Genomic DNA, 21806 nt, shown 5'->3' on the forward strand with positions numbered 1-21806 from the left:
ACTACAGGCGGTCTGCAGGAAAGAAAAATAACATCCTCACCAAGGAAATGTACAATTTCAAATAAAAAATAATTTCACATGGTTTCTAAAAACCTACTACTGTCATTTATTTTACAACTAGTAGCATATGGTGATGTGCAAAATATATGGAGCTTGAAAAGGGGTCTGCACACTCGAAAAAGGCTGGGAATCGCTGATCTAGGGGAAGGAAAGTGTTTGGAGCAGGAGGCTACTGGATTAGAGCCCAGTTCACTCACTGAGTAATTTTAGGCAATTCCTTTAACCTTTCTTTATCTCAACTTTCTATACATAAAATCACGATAACACCTTCACAGGAGCGTTGTGAGGCTTAATTAATTAATGCCTGTAAAGTGCTTTCAGATCGTTAGATGAAAAAGGCTATATAAAAATGCAACATATTATGATGATGATGCTGTTCACGCTATTCCTGCAGGAGCTGTTTCTCTCTATTTAAAGTTCGTGTCTCTAGAGATTCTGAGTCAAATTCTGGGGCAGGAAATCTTCTGCACTTCAGAAAAAAATAGAAATTTCCTTGTTCCTGTTAAAGTGCTAACATTGTTCCCAAAGTAATGAAGAGTGAAAATAATGACATATGGGTGTCCTCTGCCTTTCGGAAGAGGGCCAAGTGAGCAGTGCACTCTATCAATTGTAATAAGATCATTTTTGCATTGCAGCTTTAAGTGGTGGCTGCCCAATACTGAAATCTCAAAGGCTCATTGGCTTCAGTTTCTTCCTGTTGTCCACCCACTCAAATATTATTGCACCCATTATCCTGGTCCTCTTGTTTCTAACGGTGCCCTAACATACCTTGTCGGTAGCTCTTTATTAATGATTATTATTACTAGCTGAGTTGTTCACTTTGATCGTCTGCTTGGGAGATTCTTGTGACTTGGTTCAGGTAGCTGACATCATTGTGTACTTGCATAGAGATGTGGTCTGCTCTAGAAGTTTCCTGGAGAAGTCTTGCTGATTTCATTCTCAGGTGAGGCAGATCAAACCCAGTCTTTCTCATTACGATTCACTATCAGCCAGAAATCCTCTACTGCAGTGCAGGTCTCAGGGATGTCTCATTTTTCCTTCACCACATTTCCCTCAGTCCAATTACATTATATTAAAAATAAGTCTTACTTTATTAACAAAAGAAAAAAAAATACTTTAAAAGATGGCAGTATCAAACAGAGTAGTAAAGATCCTGTGTTTCATTTCTATAGCGCCTTTCATCCAAATGGACTCCCGAGATTTACTACTTGACTGGACAGACTCTGGAATCAGTTGTCTGCTGGTGTAAATGAGTAAAACTCCACTCAAGACAGCGGAGTTGTGCCCATTTATATCTTCAAAAAATGTGACCACATAGTTCATATATCACTTAACCAGAGTGCCAAATTTCTGCTGCTTCTCCATGGACAGTATCACATGATTCCTGGCCAGTCCTCACACTTAAAGGACAGCCTGTAGAATGTAGTGAACCTCTGAGAGACTTGGCACCTTGAGTTAGATTCACAAAGGGACTTGTGGATCAGGCCTTGAAGGTGAGGTAGGGGGAAGAACTCCTATCTTCCCCTGATACATGAATCAACTGGGTCTTAGGTGGGAGACAGGCATCCAAATTCCTACAGTGAGGCAAGAATTTAGGAGCCTAGGAAACTTTTACTGTCAAAACTTCAGTAACAAGTTAGTTTAGGAGCCTCCAGGGTTTGGCAGCAGATGAATTGGGAGCAGTGGCACCTATAGCTGGGACTTTGGCACCCAAAGTGGCAGCTAGTGACTCTGGGCCCTTGGTTCTACATCCGGTTGTGCCCCTGGTCTATTTGATGATCTTGTGGAAACGACTTTAACCTCCCTCAGTTTCCCCATCTACAAAATGGTGAAACTTACTTCCTCTGTAAAGTGCTTTGAGATCTGTAAGTGAAAAGTGCTATATCAAAGTGAGCTGTTATTATGCAGGTCTTCGTGTTTCATAATCTGCAAAGTTTGTTCTACTTTCCAGAATTGTTTGTATTCCTTCTTCGGGACTATTGACATCATCTAGCTGGAAGAAGATATTTTTATAAGCCTATAGCTGGTAATGTCCAGATGCTCTTAAATGTTCACATTATAGTTATTAATTTTTATGGGTCTAATCGCAAGAAATGTATGGCTGACTGAGCAAAGATTCAAATCTCAGCAAGCCAGGCTAGACTTAATTGCATCTCAGGATGATGATACACAATGCTTGATTGGAGGTAATAATTATGTCATGTGGATTGGGCAGTCATATATATATATATATATATATATATATATATATCTCCAAAGCTATTCTAGTCTACTGATCAGTCTCATTTCTAAACCGTGTTTATCTGGGGAAAAAAAGTTGTATTTTCTGGTTTATTTGAACAATTTTTACTCTATTAAAGACAACCTTTCCTGTAGTAGCAGAAAGAGTGGGATTTAAACTGCATAGTATATCCACATGATGGTTCTAAAACAGTTGTAGTTCAGCAATATTACCAACCACAATATGATGCAACTAGTAAAAATAAAAGTTTTGATTTAGAAGTACAAATGGAAAGACGTTTACAGTTAATGCTTGAAAGCTGACATTTCAGCTCTAATCTTTCTAGTAAAAAAATAAAAGAGACAAGGACCTATTGTTTAGATAATGAAATGTCCCACATTGTGTGTGGAGTTCTCTTAATTAAATAAAAAGGGGTGAAAGTCTATATTTCTTTTTTTGAAACATAGTAATAAATTAAGGAGATTTTTTTCAAAGGTTTTCCCTAATCAAGACAAACCTACTTAAAGAAATTTAGCTGATCTATCAATAACTATATAACTGAAAAGAGTCATCTCTGCCTCTCAAGGCAATGTGAGGCAAACTGTTTAAAATATATGTAATTTGGTAGCTCAAAGAGTAGCTAATGAGATACAAAACTTATCACATTTTAAGCACTGATGGTTCAAATTCATATCCCAGGTCAGTAGTGATAAAAGTAATTATCATCCAATGAATGTTAAATAAGTTGGTGGTCACAGTCCATTTCCTAGTGGACAAGTCTTCCTCTCGTAATACTAACAACGATGCAACTGACATTAACAATGATGCATCCGTGTTCAAAGTCTCAGTACAGAGTTAAGGAGTCAGGTCAGATCCTAAGAAGTGCTGACCATCTACATCTCCCACTGAAAAAAAGGATGCCCCTCTCAGTATTAAGTTTAAGTGGGCTCTGCAGTTCAAGGTTGAAGCACATCTGTGGAATGAGGAACAGAATCTTGCACTGCTGTTGCATCTGTGCTGCAGTTAAACAGATGTGCAGGTTGTCAGTCTATCATCTTTCACAACCATAAAACGAATGTATATATCTTTTCAAAATATAATCATTCTAGCTTTTTTTTTAAACTAAAGGGCTTGCAAAAATTAATTTGAAAAACACAAAATGAAAGAATAACCTATTTCTTATGTATACTCAAAAGGTCTCCTGAATACTGATCATACTTCATTTGAAAAAAAAATGTAATTAAAAAAATTCATCCCCAGTTGACACCTCAAATAGTAATACCAGTATTCAGCACTGATGATATATATTTTATATCTCAGTATAAAGCTCCTCAGAAACAGAGATTTACAATGGAAAAACTTGGCTAATGTTAATAACGGAATCACTTGAATATGCCTTTGTTTGAATGTAAAGACTAGCTTTACTAGTGGTTATTCAAGCTCATCATACTGGGTGTTGTTAGTAAATACAGCTTTATAAGTGTTGGATATAAACAGATATAAATTAGACTCAGTTTATGAGAGTTATAGTAGTTCTTTTTGATGATGAATAATATGAACTAAGAATGATTCAATAGTCTCTAAATAATGCTGAATGTGAGGCTTTCAATCACTACATACAATAAATATTGTAAAAATATGAGTGATGTCACAAAACTGCTTCTCATTAACCAAGTGAGTGGCAAGGCTGGCAATGAAGGCGTTACTGCAAATGTGCAGCATTTTCTAATCACCATTAATGTGGCTGCTTCAGCAAAGGAACTTGACTGAAGAGCCATGGGCCCTCACCTCATTATAAAAGAAACCACTATGGTTTAATAATCTTAATTGAGCTAACAGTATATATCACCTGGTCAATTTTCCTTTGAAGATGGAAAAAAAAATCCTGTGGTCTTTGTGAAAGTGCATTACTTAAACTCATAAAGCCTCAACGTTTCTGTGAGCGTCCTTGATACTTCCTGATAAGCCCATTGGCACCATATAGCCGAAGTACAACTCCCCAATCATTTCAGCGGGGGTTCTGCTTAAAACTGGTGACACGATAGAGCCCAGTGTATGGAGAACAATATCTTTCGATCTAAATTAATTTCAGGGCTAGAAAACATTATTACTTCTACTACCAATTTCATTGTCCCTTACAGTGTAATGGTCTGATATTCAGAGAGCACCTGCAGCTCAGTGGGCGGAATGGGTTCTTAGCACTTTTGAAAATGAGGTTCCTAATGCATTTTTGCTATTCCTGGAAATATGATAATTTAGCACAGATCATTTGAACAGTGTTATCTATAACAATAAGACTAGTACCATAAACTCTTTTAGTGCTATTCATTCCAATGAGGTCCTCTGGTATTTGCAACATGTAACCTAATAGTGACCCTAGAATCTTGTTTTTTAAATATTAAAATCCACTTCTTGTTCCAAATTATATTCTTGATGATTGATCCTGCCCTCCGTGAAGTCAATAACAAAACTCTCATTTGTAATGGTGCAAGACCAGGCCCTTGAATATAAGACAAGTTATAAAGGAGGAATATTGTTGAAAATTTTAGACACACAGTCCCGCATAAATAGTAAAGTATTAGGAAAGGGTGTAATGTCAATCTCATAAAATGAAGTTACCCATGTTAAGACATGGGACAGTCTTTCTTATTATGATCTTCCTGAAAACATATTTCAGAAACATCTTTCAAATTGTACTTCTGGTGATTTCACTACCCAAATAGGTTACTAATGTTTATGAAAAATCACTGTCTATCTCTGATTTTTAGAGAGAGGAGTCTTTGGGGGAATAGAAAGGGGATGTACAGATTACACATGACAGTGGATAAATATTGAATGTTTCCAGAAATTTGCTATTTAGAAACTCCCACCTCTTCGTTTCCTAAATGAAAACTAAGATATTTCTGATAAATTCACTATGTTCTTGATCTCTCAATTTTCCATTTAGATTTGTGAAAACTACTGGTGAAACAAAAAGAGCTTCTATTTGTTTTAGATAGACATTACTTCTTTCCATCGCACTAAAAAAAATGAGATGTTTTCTAGACTGATCAAAGTCAAATAGAATTTCAAACTAATCCAAAAGAAAACAACTATTTTTAGTCCCATAAATCATTTATCTCCTGTATTTTGAGAGCAGAGGAAAGTCTCTATCATTTATATAAGTAAATAAATAAATAAATAAAAACTTCCCAAACAGAGGTTGGCATAAACAACTAGTGGGTTAGTGTAATTAATTCTTCACAATAGAACTCAGATCCTCAGTCACAGAAAGAATAAGAGGAATAGACAGTAATTATATTGCTCAAATATTCTCAAGTTGTTGGGCTGGTTGGTTAGTTGTACAAATGCTACCTTTTGCAGTGATATCTGTCAAATGTTTAGCTGCTTGTTTGCATGTTTGCTAGTTAACATTTTCATTCTCAGTGCTTCAACATTTCATGAGTGAACACTCCAAATGTTGTAGGGTTTAGCTTTTCTCAATGCAGGTGGTTATAAGGCTACTGGAAATAACACCAAATATTTTCCCACTAAAAACTTATATACAGGATTTAAAGAGAAAATGGTTCGGGGCAAGTTTTTTTTTTCCACCTCATCTGTATATGAAACTGTGATACCTATGAAACAGAGAGCAATGCAACAGAGTCTGACTACTGCTTCCTCCACTACAATTTAAACATTTCTATTTTCAAAGCAAGGTCTCTTCATATCATACCATACAGCTAGGCAACCACATATAATTTATTTTTAATAATAGGTGTGCTACATTTTGAAGTTTGAGCATTGTCAGCACTACCAAAACTCCAATATCTATACAGCGGGTAATGTTGAAGTTTCTCCTCATATTGTAAATGTACATTTATCTACATATGCTTAATGTGCCAGTTACACTTTTAAAATAGATATTTGGTTTGCTATTTTAAAAAACTCTTATGCAATATTTTTTTTTAAAAAAGAAGAAGAGTTAGACATGAGAGTTTCTAGCAAATAATATATTATGGTTTCTTCACTCAGACTTGCGAGCCAGCTAAACAGCTCAGTGTCCCTAATTAACTTAGGGTGCACAAAAGATTTATTGTATTATAAGTCTGTCTCAAACTGGTCTTTATTTGGTAGGAATCTAAGGCAGATATCTGTATTATACAGAGTACATTTTTCACTGAGTGCATGCATTATTTTTTATGCCAGTCACGAATTACTTTACTGCACAAATATACTTTCCATATGCTTACTTCTTTGCTAAAGGAAATCATTAACATTTAAAAATAATACAGCCTTAAGAAATACCTCATCCACACACCCACACTAAATTATATCATGTTACAGCTTTCCTCAATGCCCAGTTTGGAAGAGTAACAATTTTATGGTGCAATCAACTGAAGCGATATGGTATGGAACAGTTTGTGAAGGAGTAATTCAGGGCAGGATGCAATTAAACACTTTAGGAAATGTACATGGAAAATGCACATGAATGCAGAAATAAGACAGTATAGATTGCTGGTAACAAAACCCTTACCTGCTAAAATACATGATGGTCTGTAAGGGCACAGAAATCGGTAGCCAAGAAAGCCCAGACTCCTGTCGTCCAATATGCTGTGACAATTTACACCCAATTTTCTTTACCTTGCTTTTTACACCATCCCATAGTTCATACCTCTGTTGCCTATGATTGGCTAGTATAGCTATGAGGTACGCATAGGATTCATGCTGGGAGCAGCCTGCAATCTTTATTAACTCTTTCTGGTCAACTCTATACCTCTCCTCTGTCCAGGTAGACTTGGCAAGCTTACACAAATTGATACATTCTCATCTGCTGGGGTTAGATAGCAGGCAACAAATCCCCTGGATAATTCTCAAGCAGGCTTTTTTTTTTTGGGGGGGGGGGGGGGAAAGAGGTGAGATGGTGCAAGAAGGGATAGGTCACTTGTGCTCCCCAAACTGATGCAAACCGACCTCTAAGGTGAGAGATTCAGAGGTAGAGGACCTAGCCATCAGAGACTACATGAGTCTGCCACCGCCTGGCTGCAAAAGTAACTCACTCCACTCACTGCACTCAGGGAGCCACTCCCTGTGCCCGTCAAGGACAGACACGCACAGGACTCTGCCCCTCCTCCCCCCTCTTACACCACCCAAAAGAAAAACGAAACTTTCAAGCGTTGAGGAGAATTCAGATACAGACTAATGATCAGCCCCTATTTGCTAGTGAAGTGTGTTTATAAAGGAGAGGAGCAACTCCCCCTAAACACCCTCTCACAATGGAAAGATTCAAAATCTTTTTAAGATCGGAGCCCAGCATCCATGATTTAGCTGCTGGTGTGGGACGGGGGGGGGGGGCAGGGGGGGAGATGAGGATGATGGTTGGGATCTTTGGCAGAGAAGCCAATTTAGGAAGGCTACTGTACAAACCTAAAGGAAACCAAGCTGGTTATGGCAAGTCTTTCTCCCTAAGGGCGTTAATTTTATTTACGGACTATCACCCATTTAAAACAAAACAAGACGGGGATTGGGGTGTGTGTGTGTGGGGGGGGGGGGGAGTATCAGGCTGTTGAATGAGGCTACAGATTTTCTGAGTCATCTATCCTGGTGGGGCGGTGGGCAGCGGGTTTTCCTCGGGTGAGAACAGTTAAACGCTGGAAATGAAGCATTAAGGCTAATGGGAATCTTCTCTATTAAGCATGCCTCATGCTTGCTGGCTGCAAATGCCCATTAAGACTACATTAATTGCATTGATTTATTTGGTGTTTGTATGCAAAGGATCCCCCCCCCCCCAGTAAAGTATGAAAAAGCCACACGAGCCAACCTATGTCCGTGTTTATTTCCGATGGACTCCCACCGTCCATCAGCTCAACCTGATCTAACCAAGTCAGCTTCCCTAATGCTCTAGCCTGACCTGTGCCCAACGCCCTCTGAGGGCATACAGGGTGTCATTCGCCCTGGGAAATAGTCCGTGTCCACTGATAGGAATACAAATCGCCTTTCCAGAGGGCGATCATTTAACTAACAGCCTGGAGAGATGCACAAGCGAAATCCCCTCTGCTCGCTGCATGTTCCGGTTCGGAGTGTCTAAGAAGGTTTTTAATCAGAAATAATTACTTAACAGCAATCAGGCAGAGCCTCTGGAAAACGCACTTACCTAGAGATGCGGCTACATCTGGGGGTGGGGAAGAGGATCTGACTGCGCTGAAAGTTTCTTTCCCCTGACTCGCTTGGCGGTGGAGATCCCAGCAGCAGCAGCAGCAGCGGAGTTTATTTCACTGGCACCTCTTGGGATTTGGTTAATTACACAAATCCCGGGCGAAGGGGAACGGCCAAGAGTGATGCTATCGACAGGCTCCCCCGGAGGAAAGGCTGAAGGGGAAGCCCCACACAGCACTAGCGAGGTGACTCGGCGTAGGCGGCTTCCATGCTCAGTCCGGAGGAAAGGAGCGGAAAGGCAAATGGATTTTCTCAGCTGGCTGCGAGGGCTGAGGGGCTTTTTAACTCCTCCCTCCCCAGATAATCAGCAGCGGTTGAAGGAGAAGGAAGACGGGCTCTCAGGGACAGGGAGCAGACACCGAGAACAACTGATCTTCCAGCTCCTCTTCCATCCACCACATTCACACCCTCAGTCTGTCTCACTGGCCCGTCTACCAGCTAACGCCACCAGCTGTGAGTTCACCAGCCGTGGTGCATCTATGTAGTGGGATAGACACGATCACGGCACGTACCATACATACACAACGCAAGCCAGATCAGCTAGACAGTTAAACTGAACTAAACTAATGCCTCGCTGTGCTTGAAGGCATTTCCCTCCCCATCTTCTACTATTGTCTGCGGAGAGATCTGTCTCTTACTAAAGAAATCTGAATGTTAAAAGACGCTGCTCCAGGAAAGCACCTGGCTTTTTATTATTATTATTATTATTACTATTACTATTATTATTTTGGTAGTGGTAGCTGAGTTTTTGTTTTTTTCCCAGCGAAAGCAAAAGTCCTCAGTTGAGACGGGCTTCGTTACAGACGCGGCATGTGAATATGTGAGCCTTTTATGAAACACATCTGGCTCCTGAGCTGCTGTCTGCTCTGTAGTAAAATACAGGTATGGGGGTGGAAAGAGGGGGGGGGGAATCAGAAGTGAAGGCGCAGGAAGGAGGTGAGAGCAAGATCGCTCATTAGAATGACGCCAGGCAATTATAATTCCACAATATTCCCTTCCTCTGTCATTAAGGGAAAGAGAGGTACCCACGGGATGCTCAAACGACCCCTCCTTTCCATAAACCCAAAATCCAGACATCACCTTAAAGACCTGCCATGCAGCTCCATAGAGTATACACTTGATCAGGTCTGAAAATCTCTCCCTTCTCTTTCTCTTTGAATTGATTGGAAATAAAGCAAAATCCGAACCAACCTGAACAGCCTTCTTCTGTGGGGATCAGAAAGAGTAACGAACTTTCCCAGACACACACACACACCCCTTAGCGTCCTCCTGGACAGAAAGAACGCGACCTTTCAAAATACACACGCGTGCCGGTGTGTGTGTGTGTGTGTGTGCGGGGTTGAGGAAAGGGTTAACGAAGCCAGGGATACAGTTAGCAGGTCCGTTGTCTGGTGCAGACATTAATGCGATGTGATGAATAAGCCGCGGAATGTAAATCGCGGGGCAGGCTATAACTTACTGCCTCCGGCTGTGACTAACACATTAACAATGGAGGTGGCCAAGCAGGGCTGATCCTTGGTCATTCTTCGAGGTCGGAAAGTAAAGGGACAGCTGATTAAAATGGCGAGACCTCACCAGTGCTCTGGTTTCACGGCACTGTGTTCACAACGGCGCGCGGGGCGAGAGAAACTTACTCACCAGGTGGGATTTCAGGAAGCCGGCTGACGGCGAGCGAAGCGCAGGCGGAATCCGAACGCGCGTTCCATGGTCTTCAGCGGCGAGCCAGGCCCGCGGGCTGCATGGCTGGTGGCACTTTGGACAGAATCAGCGGTGCCTTCTGGCACAGCACCAAGTCAGAGAGACCACTGGCCCGGCGGGAGGACTGGGGGGCGGCGGCGGCGTGTGTGTGAAAGAGCCGCCAAGCCCCCAGACAAACCACAAATGTCAAGGGAAGGAGGCGGCGGAGGAAGTGGTGTGTGTGGGGGGGTTGTTTTTTTTTTTGCGATGATCCTCGGGCAAAACGGGTGAACAATAACAAACTGTCAGACTTCGTAAAGGCGAAAGAGGCGAGAGGCTCTGCCAACCCAGCTCGGGAGGAAGGAGCCCGGAGAAATCCGCACCGAGAAGTACCAGGCGGCGGTGGAGACAATGACAGAGAGAGGGAACTAGTGGGAGGCTGTAGTCATCCGGCTAGATATAGCGGCAGGCATGATTTAGGGAGCTGGGGAGGATCCAATGAGAATTCAAGAGGGGGCCGCCTCCGAGATGCTACCCTGATCTTCCCTAGCTGTACTTCTCTTCCAGAGATACTTTGGGTTGTGGTTCATGATTATTGGGACTTAATGTTAAGTCAGTGCCTTTCACTCGGCTTGCCTTTGAACCCCCTCGAATCCACACCACCTGGGCGGTGGAAGGGGATAAGGAAGGAGGGGGGGGGGGAACCAATCACACCAAACCACTGACTAAGTCTTCAGTGGTTTGCACGAGGAACAAGCGTAGCGTAGAAGATGCTACCGGGACCACGGAGTAGAAAGCGGCTGTGCGGGGAGCACGGCGCTTCTGGAGACAGGGAACAGGACTAGCCTCAGCATCTCCAGCTCCGCCGGTGTGAATCCGCTTTGCAATGCGCTAAGGCGATGGGCTTGGTTCCGCGTCCCCGTGCAGCGAGGGGGCGATGACGCTTTGGGGGCAGACTGGGGCTATGCTTTGTGTTTGCTTTTCGCTTTGTGCAGCACCCAGGGGAAGGCTGCGAGAAATGGCCCTGGGGCTGTATCCGGCGTGACTGTGCCATTCTCGTACCCCCAGACCTCGGGCTGAAATTGAACAAGCGATAGCTACAGTATCGATCGGGTAAGATTATCCCCTGCCCTCCTCCTCCTAAGGCTACTTTTTAACCAAGCCTTTTATTGTAGACCCTGCCACTGTTCGAAGTACATTCCTTCCCCCGCTAAAGATCCCTCTCTAACCCAAGAGGCTGCCTCTCTTCCCAGCTGACTATCTGCTTATCCTAGGTGCATGGTTCTGTGTTTTGAAGACTATCTCCTCCGCTCCACTCTCTTCCTTCCTATTTCCCACTGGGGACGTAGACAATGAGCTCCCAGGTAGCCTTTTGCTCTCTCCTCCCCTCGATCCGGTGCTCCTTCTCTCTCCTTCGGCGAGGAGGCGGTGCTGGAGATTGATTTCTTGGAGGGACTCGGGGAGGTGGGTGAGCGAGGGAATTAAACATTTGCCCTGATGCAAAACGGTCCCTGTAAGTAATCTTCTTTTCTTCTGCGGCTAAACAAAAAAACCCGCACCGCTTCTCCCTCCTGTTCTTCCACTTGCTCTCTGCATGTAAATCACGAGCTGGGTTAGTGGAAAATTTCCTTTTCCTCTTTTCCATGCTAGTGACTCTCGAGTGTGTAGTGAATTTCAAGATGCGTGGAGGGGAGGGGGAAGGGAGAGGCGTCCCCCTTCTCCGTCTCTTCACTGTCACTCGCGGTATATAGCCATATAATCAAGTTGACAATTTGTCCATAATGAAACGAAAGCTAATTCCTGATTGCCTGCCTTAATACCTTGACATGCAGGAACCTGCAGACCCAGCAGGAAGCTGTGCCTTGAATTCTTACAAGCGGAAAATAGCTTGGCCATGTTATGCCATGCTTCCAGGGACCATCAATATGCAAAATGACTGTGTATGTCCCATTGCATACACACTGCACTATGTAGCACACAGCATAGTGCCTTGTGTTGTGTGGATTACACTGTACAAGGCGCTATGCTGTGTTCTATGCATTAAGACGATGTCGGCTTTTCAGTTAAAAAAAAATATTTTTCGATGATTTAATTGATCATCCAGTTTGGCTTTCTCACAGTCACTTGCATTTACTCTACTGTGATGTGTGCGTGAACTTGTCCACATCTTTGTTTTACATCCCACGCCTCTTTTTTTTTATAAGAGGATCAATGATTCCCGGGTCAAAGCTGGCAACAAGTAGTAGAGGATTCCCTCCTCCCCTCTTTTCTTCTCCCCTGCTGCCCCCCCCCCCCCCAAATCCTAACCAAATGCTAGGGAAAGGAAAGGTCACTTTGTTTGTGTAAAGATCAGTGAGCTCCTTAACAAAGATTATTGCGTATCAAACCAGCAGTAACTATCACATATATTTGTGGATTCAAGATATTCAATAAGGGCATTGTCCATTTTCTGGAAATGACAAAATCCCCAGGAAAACACAAGAGAAAGGCCATGAGATAAAGTTGTGTGAAAGGGATAAATCAACAGTGCCAGATTGTACATGTGCAGCAATTCTTTTCTTTGTGTTTATTATTAAGAACATTGGCAAGCTCCCAGGGATACTTTTTTTCTTAAATAAAGACAGGTTGATACACTAATGCCTTTCTGTTCTTCTCTTTAGGTTTTATGCCAGCCCTAATGATGTCCTAGAAGAACTGTTCTGAAATCACCTAATTGATAGAGTAATAACCATAAGGAAACGTGAGGGTTGGGGGAACAGTTTTACTGAAGATTATTATTGAAGATTACTGTCCAAGAGTGTTTTGTTTAGGGTCTGATCCAAAACCTAATGTGATCAATGGAAATACTTCAATTGACTTCAGAGGGGTCTGGATCAGGCCCTGAATCTTTTTTCATAATTATAGTAATTTTAATTTCATAGCAGTGCATCTCCAAATGCAATGAACACAGTCTGATCTGATTTATATTTGATCTCTAATATTCACAGCACACACATCCACATGTTTTTAACATTCACAGCAATCCAACTCTATTTTGCTGAGCTAGTGACACCTCACCTAACCTCTCTTAAATTAATGTTTATTCTGGTATTATTATACTCCATATATGTTCTACCGCTTCAAGAAAATAAATGCAAAACTATCTTGGGGTTAAATTCACCCCTGTGCAGTGGATTGGCTCAAAACCTAGTGGCCACTTCAATTCTACTTGACCCTCAAAATAGCAATTCAGTGGTGCATTGGTCTTGTGTAGACACTTTTTCAGGGGTGCATTGACCATTAATGTTTACAGTGGCCCTAATGTAAGGTCACCAGATATTATCCCTTATGGGCTCGAAAACTGAAATTTCAAGCAGTTGAATTTTACTTAAATACTGCAAAAACTGGTGCAATGAAATGTTACTAATTTTAATAGTGCATGTGAACCTTTCACACAAACGCGCATATCTCACAGCAATGTTTTTTGTTTTTGTTCTTCTTCATTATCAATGTCTTTTTTGCACTCATCTTTCTTCCAAAACCCCATGTAAGTTTATTTTTGGAGTTTTTGAGGCTGCATTTAATTTATCAGCCAAATACAGCACTTACACGTAGATTGCAATTGGTTTCTTGCAAAAAATTCTTGTATTGGCAGCATTATATGTGAGCAATACCGCCACCCTCTTAAAGTGCCTACATACCAGCTATAATCAATTCTCTGCATCCTATTCTGCTGTAATTCATCTAAAAAATTCAGACACTACATATTTAGTCAGAGGAAACTGTACTTGACTTTTGAAACACTTGGGAGGAGAAATGTGATAACCTACCTAAGTGCTTTGCCCTTAACTGAAATTATGACAAAGTAATTAAAGTTAAAGCAAAAAGACAATCTCTGGACCCCTTATGTTGCCAGTGTTTTTGCAATAGTGAGATTTTTTTTTTTTAAAGCTGTGATTTAAATGTCAAAAGACTGCAAATTAAGCAAAGAACTCCACCAGTGAATATTTAATTGCCATCTATTTATACCGTATATATTTTTCTTTCAAAGGGTTTGTCACATTTCTCTGATTTTGAATCTTTCTTTTTATGTCTCAAGTTCTTTTGACACCCTCAGTTATTAAACTACATCTGTAGATGAATAGAGTGTTTGTACAATACAAAACAAAGACAATATAAGGTAGAATTTTATTTTATAGAAGTCTTTTGACCTTGATATCTCGGCTTTGATGGAGACATGGTTCACTTTACTACCTTGAGATCCAGTGATTGTCTCCCCTGCCCTTTCTGGAAAGCTCTATTTTAGTATTTTTCAACACTTCATTCATGGGGAATGAGATGCTTCTGTACATTTTCTCCCTCCTTCCCCTAATTAAAAAAAAAAAGTTTTTTGTTTATCTCTGTTTAATAGAAATGCATACACTCACATACATACCCCAAACCTGTATTAATTTTCCTCAAATTCACACTGTGTAACACTGCGTAATGCCCTACTCTTCTGAGATCGGCTGCCCTCCACATAGGGAAATTAATCTAGTAATACATCTGGGCCAGAAGCTGTGTGTGTGTTTATGAGATGGGCTGGATGGGGTTGCACCATTAGAAATATTGTTCATCAACTATTAATTTCTCCTTTTCATCTCTATATAGTGGTGACTGGTATAAGATAGATGGACACTGTTAGGTGAAGCAAAATAGCAATGGATTGCTAACCCCAAATATTCAAATATCCAAATAATGAGATTGGCTTAAAAAGCAGGAGATTTAAAAAACAAACAAACATTTATTGGCTTCTTTGTCGGCTGGTTTCTGACCTATTAGAGTGCCTTTTCGTCACATTTCCAAGATTTTCTCTGCAACTATGAGCGTTAGAGACTGACTTTTTAAAAATGAAAACTGAGATTCCCTGGCATTTATTTATCTCTAGCAGCTGGTGCTTTAAGAACACCATATATTGTGAGATTTGCAATAAAATCCCAAGAGAAGGCCCAAACTGTGTTTTGTCTTAAGGGAAAGGGGGTTGTAGAGGAGATTCTGACTTTTAGGGTATTTGCAGCATCTTGGGATGGGATTCTATGAGTTACACTCCTGTCTGACTCCGACAGAATTTCTCCTAGGGCTCTAGAACAGTGCACACCCAGCAGCAGCTCAGCTATTCACTGATTTAATGCAGCATGGGCTTTCACTGGTTGGTACAGTATAGTCAGAGTTATTGGTCCTGCCGTCCTCCCATCCCTCAGTATGGGCAGTATCACCAGCCTGAAGTGCCTCCACTTCCCAACAGGTTGCACATTACTCCTGCACAGAATTGTTTGTGAATGTGTTTGGGGTTGAGGGAGACTTCCTGCACCTTCCATTCATCTCCCAGCCTCCTTGGTGAACTTGCTCAGGGCTGGGTAAAATCTAGCCTATTATTATTGTGTTACAGTCATTCCCAGAGGATCCAGTCAGAACTAAGGCCTTGTTGTGCTAGGTGCTGTACAAATACAAAAAAGCAGCAGTCCCTGTCCTGAAGGGTTTATAATCTGGAATGTATTTGGATAAATGGAGGTTGACATAAATGGAGGATTTTTCAATGCATATCAGTGATTCATGTCAAAGATGCCATTTCAGATAGGAGAGTGATTCAGTCGAATGAGGCTCTATTCTGACTGGTGAGCTTTAGACACAGCTTTACACACACACGTATAATAAGTTATAGCAAAAATCATTCCATGCAGACTGAAGGTAGAAGTAGCACTGATTAAAATCTGGCACAAGCTGTGTCCTTTCAACTCATGAGTATTTGCAACAATAAAATGTATTTTGCCAGTGATTTAAATGAAGTTTTTCTGAGGCCCAAAGAGGGAGCAAGGGTTGGAAGGTTTCAGTGAAACTTTCCATTCACCCACTGCAATGTCAAGAAACTGCATAAAGACAATGTTGGACTGTCGAAAGTGGTTTGTGTTTCAGGGCCCAGAAAGGAGAGGGTGTGTGGAGAAAGCATTTGCAGTAGGAAAAACACAATATTTTACTGACAGTTCTTCAAACTGATCATTACTCCCTAACATCTGCTGCATTATCTCAAATAGAAGTGGTTATTCCCCCTACAAATGAGTATAACATATTACAAAAAATCTGTTGCAAGATTTAAAATAATCTTTGTTGTTATATGTCATTACTCCATAAGAATCAAAACACATGGGCCACTAATGATACATCATTAATATAATACTATTCTTTGAGCAATCTGCTCAGTATGTTCCATTCTCTAGTTCACACTTAAAATAAGCAATATTGCAAGCATTTATCATGTGTCAGGGCCATGGGACTAATGAGATAGAAAGACTGTTAAGAGTTTAGATGAGTGAACTAACTTTCCTTAATTTCAAACTCACTTGAACATAATGGATCCAAAATTTAGCAGTGAATATATGTTTAAGAGTTCTTGTCTTGCAAAAGTTTGTGGTGTTGATGCTGATTACAGCATATGTGCTTCCACCAGCAGCAGCCGTAGAAGCTTTAAGGTTGTATATGTGTTTCCATTTGAAATCCCCATTTTCAGGTGCTTTTTTAAAACTTTCTCCTTTCACACTGACATTTCCTAGACTTAGGCCCTGACTCAGCTAACTTCTTATGATGTGTCTAAATTTGAATTAGACATATGATTCAGTGCTTTGCTGGATCAAAGCCTGAGCTCTTCCAAAAAGTGATTTTTTTTTTTAAGATTGAGCCAAAACATCAAGCTATTTTTAGTACAAAGAGAGTGAAAAATATATTTCCCCTGATACATTAGAGGAAGGCATGAAAAGTGATATTAAGTGGAAACACAGGCACATAGAACAGCTTGAATGCATCTATTCAGTTACATGAATAAGTAAAAGAACAACATGACACAAAAATCTCACTTAACCATGTTTCGCTTCCAAAACCTACTGGAATGTTTGGAAGGTAATAGTAGGAAATTCTTTGAGGCCATCTCAGCCAATTATTGGATTTTGTCAGCCAATTCAATGATATATTATAATTATAACTCAAGGTTGCTTCTTGTTTATGATGCAAAAATCATATCCGAATAAACTTAAATACTGAAAGTAAACTCTGAGGATAATGGGAGTTAATTAATCCAGAATATGGTCAATAGAAAGTTATCTAATGAGCATAAAGATATTTGCAGATTCATTGTATAATTATTGAGAAATAACCATAAAGTAATTATGCAAATCCATCGTCTGACGCTTTCAGCCAATCAGAGCTTGACACTAATGTAGTACTGTTTGAAACAGGAAAACATTAACATACATTCAGAAATTTTTAGTGTATGCCAGCAGGATCCATGTGGACTAGTTAGTGCTCGACACATTAGTGTGCACTAGAATTTACACCCCTCTGGTGTGGACTAATGCACCATGTAGACAAGCCCTTAGAATAGAGGGGATTTGTCTACTCTACAGGTATTAAGAAATAACCATGGAATGATTTTGCAAATCAGACACACAACCAGTTGTAGTGCAGAGCATTGCATAAATGGGGAAAACACCGTACAGCTATGAATCATTCACTGTACAGCATCCCTGCATTCTGACTAAATGAGAAATTTCCCTTTCATTATAATTATACAAAATAAGCAAGAGAAGCAAAGATATCTAGCTTACTCTATTATATTTTGTGTTAAAAGTTCTTGATGACAAAATCTTTCTTTTGCATTTGGGGAAAAAAAATATGAACTGTACCAGATGATGTTTTACCATTATGGCCTGAAAACAAAATAATTGGGCCTTGTCAATAGGATATCATTAGGAAACAAACAAACACCCACACACACCCACACACACCCACACACTATAGCATATTGTCGTATTGTTGTAGCCAGAATATGAGAGAGATAAGGTGAGTGAGGTAATATCTTTTATTGGACCACTTCTGTTGGTGGAAGGGACAAGCTTTTGAGAGCATGTCCCTTCCACCAACAGAAGATGGTCCAATAAAAGATATTACCTTACTCACCTTGTCTCACTTTATAGTGATGTAAGAATAATAAGTATGTAGTCCAGGGGTCCGTTTCTAGAGATGGTAAGAGTCCATTGTCACACTGACAGTAGCAAGCCAATTAATGAGTCTTATTTTTTGTTTGTTTCCATCAGTTATGAGGCTGATCCTTTGTTTTGCTTCTATTCTGTTTGCAGGGCAACATGTCATGCCAAACAAACAAACAAACAACATCAAAAAATGGTTCTGATATTGTGTCCTAAAAACACTCATCTTGATATCTAGTTCTGCTGTGAGACACAGAATCAGCCAACCCTGTAATGGTTAGGATGAACCACAACTGGGGATAGCTGATAATGGTTTGTTTGTTTTTTTAAATCGTAAATGAAACCTAGCCATCAATTTTTGCACACAGCTAATTTATGTAACTACAAAGACCTCCTTATCCTATCCTAATCCTTCATTCCTTCTTCCCTCATACAGTCTGTTATATTTATTTGTTTTGCTATGATCCAAGGGAGGTTGCAAGGTTTGAAGTAGGAACTGTGATTTCCTGTGTGTTTTCATGTAGCCTAGCACAAGGGGTCCGTGATCCTGGCTGGGACCTTTAGTACTATCACAGTAGCAATGCAGAAGCAGATTGGGCACTGTTTATAAATTTATCTCTTTGGAATGCTCTCCCTCACAACCCTTCTAAATCAGGATTATTTGTATTTACAGAAATTCTAAAACAAATCACAAATAAATCCATTAATGCAGCAATATAACCCACCACCAATAAGCCAAGGAACATTTAAAAAGCTCTAATCTTCCTTCACCTCCAACAATTCCTCATACTTACAATCCAATTCCCATCTCATTTTCAAATACATAGGGGAAGAGATTAATTTAGCAACATACCCGGTGTCATCACATCAGGGCTATTTTAAACTAAAATAGGGAGCAAATGCCAAAGCTATGGGGTCCTGTGACAGGCTATACAAACTCTGCATCAGTGAGGAAGGAGTTAAGCAGCTGCTCCTGTCCCAGGTAGCCCCACTTCACCTGAAAAGCTTAAAAGAAGAACAGGTCAGTTAATTAAGGGAGCAGATAATAGAGATGAACTGACTTAGAGTCTATGCTTCTACTCTCTGACATCCGTCTGTAGTGATGTTGCCAAGCCCAAAGGGAAGATACTTCTGATTCTCAGCTGGTTTGAGATTTTTATCCTTGATTTAAGGTCTTTATCTGCTGTGAAAAGAAGGGACTGGTAAGAAGTGATCCAGATAGGTAGCAGTACAGTGCTCCAGGTGCAGGAGCTAGCTTCTTATCACCAGGGTAAACCCTGGATTGGAGCCAGATGAGGAGAATGGGCCTGGGTTCCCCTACTAACTTCTAGGAGCACTGGAAGTTGAAGTCGTAGCATGATATGGCTATGATGCTTCCTGGGGGTATCCAGGGTTGTGAGACTCCTGTCCTTACAGTGAGGAAGCCTTGTCTGTGTTTGCAGGGGGTCAGCTCCCCAGCCCTACCAGCTGTGGGTAACACAAGCACTTCCATTCAGACCTGTACAGGCACTGTTCTCTCTCCACAGGTCAGTGATAGGCGCACTCCAACCCCCAAGCTCCCCGAATGTCTCCCTGGAGTGTCCAGCCCCTGTTCCGCTGGACACCTGCAGAATTCATAGACCTGCTGCTCCCAAAGAAGCAGTGCACCCCAGCTTTCCAGTCGCACCATAGATCACAGCTTTGCTTAACATACAACACATAAATATGTTCATAGTGAAAATGAGCACAAGTTTAATTAACAAAAAGTAAAGATTGAAGAAGTAGCAAGCAAAAGTATTGGTAAGAAATGGTTATATGTAAAACAGCATCTAACGTGTACTCTAGAGCCTAGACTTAACTAAGAAGATACTTTCCTGCCAAATGAACTTTAGCTTACCCAAAGACTTTGTGGTGTTTTCCATCCAGCTCGGTTGCGACCTTCCTTTCATAAGATGGAACACACTGTCCATTTGTCTCCTTGGTGAAGGATACTGTGTGTCTCCTTGTATTCTCCGGATACACCAGACTAATCCTTCGATCTTAGTCATAAACAGTCATAAACCTTCCTGTTTTTTGTTTTTCATGCAGGTCTTCTCTCATGTGAATTCACAATCTCTTCATTAGCATCAGGCTCAGTAATGCAAACAGACTTACATTGTAAGACACACAATGAGGAGCCAGGGAGATAAGCGTCTACTGTCTTTTGTCTGGTGGAACATGTTTGTCACCTTCTGGTGACCTGTCTTAAGTCACATCACTTAACAACATAGTTTTCAATAAAGATGTATAACTCAAATGCTATTCTTATATACATTTTTGCAATGGTTAAGATAACTAGTGGGCTACTGGCAATCAGTAGAGACTTCATGTCACCTGCCAGTGATTTAGAATTCATATATCTGACTGAAGAGATCCCTGTATAATTGTGCATCCCCTGTACCCTCTACCAGTTGGCATCAAGGCAGTCCTGGGTTACAATGAGGAATATAGATGGAAAAGGCTTTGAGGACAGAAGGGTCAAAATGGAGATCTTGACCCCTGGCTGGGAGGGAGAAGATGTGGGAACCCCTTGCTTTACCTAGAGGATGAGCCCCATTGCTGGACTCTTTGTATACCCTGGAAGGGGTTGACACCAATGTGTGATCTGGCTGGAGGAGTGAGTAACAGAAGTGGTAGACCAACACAGGGCCAGAGTCACTATCAACAGTGGGAGCCAGGAAAGAAAAGAATCTACCATGCCCTGCCTGACCACCGGGTGGCACCAGAAATGAGTGAATGCCATTACAGAGACCGCTAGGTTTAAAGCCCTTCAGTTTTTAACATCTTTTATGCCTTTTACATGGCATGTCAGTTTGTTTTGATACACTTATATGTCTAATATGTTTCTTAGATAAAGTAGCTAACCCATCAGACAATGGTTAGGTGCCTAATAAATACAATAATTATGTTTATAATGGGTAATTGTAGTGCATATTACAAAGGCTTATTTAAACGAGTTACCTGTAGAGCTGTGAAATTGGCAAACATCACATAAGAATTTTTTTCAGTAAAGTGTGCCAACGTTTCTGCTATTTATAATAGTACTGGGAGTATTTTCTATTCTCAAATCAGCAATTGGAACAATGAAGTCATTTTGAATTATTCTGTTTCTTAATGTGCTCTTTGCACAGTAATTACCGTATGATCACCTGCAACATCTTGCAGCCCTGTAAAATTAAAACAATTATACTAACATGTTTTCTGTGGGATTTTTCTTTCAGCTAACTAAAGCAGATTTACAGGGATTCTACCACCTTCTCTATGCAAATTTCATTCCAAACAGAAATCCTCCTCACCAGCCCCGCCCCTCACCAATATTAATTAAAGGTCCCTGTGTGCAAAAGAATAATCCTTTCTCTAAGCTATGTTCCTCTATGATAATTATTCATTTAGGCCTCTATCCTGCATGTGGATGTATAAGCCCTCCTCATCCAGGAAATCATATAAAAACATTATTAAGGTCTTATATAGTATGTGATATAACTACAGAGAGTTCTATAATATTACTTTTGGTATTGCAAGACCTTTAGGGTGAGGTTTTTCTAAAGCTCTTCTCATTGGCCTAACTTTGCTCCCATTGAATTAATGGGAATTTTACTACTGAATTTGATAGGAGCAGAGTTAACCTGATGCTGAGTGCT

General features: G+C 40.7%; 1 long non-coding RNA gene across 1 annotated transcript; it reads left to right on the forward strand.

The window, feature by feature from the left end:
- The first annotated feature begins 10910 nt into the window (after window positions 1-10910).
- On the forward strand, window positions 10911-21327 carry LOC137144697 (uncharacterized). The gene is made up of 3 exons (XR_010917462.1): window positions 10911-11266; window positions 12814-12874; window positions 20215-21327. It is a non-coding gene; the product is annotated as an uncharacterized lncRNA (long non-coding RNA).
- The last annotated feature ends 479 nt before the right edge of the window (window positions 21328-21806 follow it).

Source organism: Emydura macquarii, unplaced genomic scaffold (genome assembly GCF_026122565.2).
Source record: "Emydura macquarii macquarii isolate MOO-44397 ecotype Brisbane River unplaced genomic scaffold, CSIRO-AGI_Emac_v2 contig_3477, whole genome shotgun sequence".
Lineage (NCBI taxonomy): Eukaryota > Metazoa > Chordata > Testudines > Chelidae > Emydura > Emydura macquarii.